Raw genomic sequence first — 1,708 nt, 5'->3', positions numbered from 1 at the left:
ATTATATAACACATTAGGAGGGATGCCTGGGTGGCTCAGTCAGTTAAGCATCCAGCTTTGGCTCAGCTCATGGTCTGGCAGTTTGTGAGTTCAAGCCCCACTCTAGGCTCTGTGCTGACAAGCTCAGAGCCTGGAGCTTGCTTCGGATTCTGTGTCTCCCTCTCTCTCTAACCCTCCCCCACTCGTGTTCAGCCTGTCTCTTCTCTCTCTCTCAAAATGAATAAACATTAAAAATTTGAAAATAAAACACATTAAGACATATATAGGCTAAATGGTTAAGATAGCAAATTCCAGAGACAGTTCATCTTGTTCAAGTTCCAGCTGCATTTCCCCAAAGGTTCCTCATCTTCAGGTAAGGATAATGACGGCACTCACCTCACAAGGTTTTTAAAAGAATAAACGAAATGATGTATGTAGAGTTTATAGTGGCACTTGGCACATTCATTGTAAAAATCTTATTTTAAAAGTTCGGTGAATGTTAGCTATATTAGCTGTTATTAAGGTATTTAAAAAAAATAAGGGATGCTTCATGAATTTGCTCAGGGGCCATGCTAGTCTTCTCCAGATTGTTCCAGTTTTAGTATATGTGCTGCCAAAGTGAGCGCTCTTTGAAGCAGCCAACACATTGATTTGGAGATCTCGAAGAATTGTTTGAGTAAACCACAGGAAAAAAATTAAACCAATGATAACGATGTCATATTCAATAGTCGTCAATAATTGCATTGATAATCGAGCCACACTTCCGGCAATGGTGACGACAACCAGTTTACTGTAGTTGCATTTCAGGTTTAGTTTAAGACTTAAATATAGTAAGTGCTGTAGGTTCCTTTTTAAAGCCAAGTGGCTCTGCTGGAAGAAAAAAAATAGGTATCTTGATGGTCTAGTGTTGGCTATATGTTTTCTTAATGTGAAATGAATGTTTGAGCTTATTATACTAATATGAGTCTGCCATGTCCTAAAATTTATTACTGCAAATCAGTGGTGTTTGTGTCCGTACTACTGTGGTTGCTACTCAACACTGAAATGCATTCATTAGCTCCAAATGACAGAAATTGGAGTACACTACAGTTTAATTTTTAAAACATTTTTTATTTTTTATTGTCAGCCTGCCTGTTCTTCCTTTGGAACAGAATAATGAGCTAATAGTTATGTGAGGTCAATGACGATTTCACAGCCCTGCGGTAGTCTTTCTGTTACCACGCCATGGTTTTTGCTCTTTTCCAACTTGGTCATGTTCACAATGTTGTGAAGGCATCATACCTTTTCCTAGAATAATAGGGATGTGTTTAGACCCTTTCTGTCAATAAAATGACCTAATGGCAATGTTGGAATTTATCAAATTTATTCAAAACCTATCATCACAATGGACTGTCTGCTCTTTTAGCTCTTATACTCTTTGAATGTATTCTTTCCACTTTTTAAAAAAATTCCAAACACTAAGTTTTAGCCATAGAACTGCCTTATTATAAACATGAAGAGAGGCTGTGGTAGTAACTACTCATTGGCATTTGCATATTAGTCAGAGTCTATTCTTTATCTACTAGACAAATATGTCTCATTAACATGCATTAATGTTTGATTTCTTTTCTGGTAAAGAAATGATATAAGTCTGTAGCATTTTTCATCTTCCATAAGAAGAATCAACTTATCTGTAAGAGGAAGTAAAGACAATTACTCAGATAATGTAAGCCCATCCTCCAATTTTCTT

General features: G+C 36.6%; 1 pseudogene; it reads right to left on the bottom strand.

Annotated features, from left to right (window-relative positions):
- Window positions 1-511: 511 nt before the first annotated feature.
- On the bottom strand, window positions 512-605 carry LOC120220669 (annotated as a pseudogene).
- Between the last annotated feature and the right edge of the window lie 1,103 nt (window positions 606-1,708).

This window comes from Hyaena hyaena, unplaced genomic scaffold (genome assembly GCF_003009895.1).
Source record: "Hyaena hyaena isolate Hyena2069 unplaced genomic scaffold, ASM300989v1 scaffold_715, whole genome shotgun sequence".
NCBI lineage: Eukaryota > Metazoa > Chordata > Mammalia > Carnivora > Hyaenidae > Hyaena > Hyaena hyaena.
The sequence above is the reverse complement of the archived record's forward strand: the minus strand, read 5'-3'. Positions and strand labels throughout refer to the sequence as shown.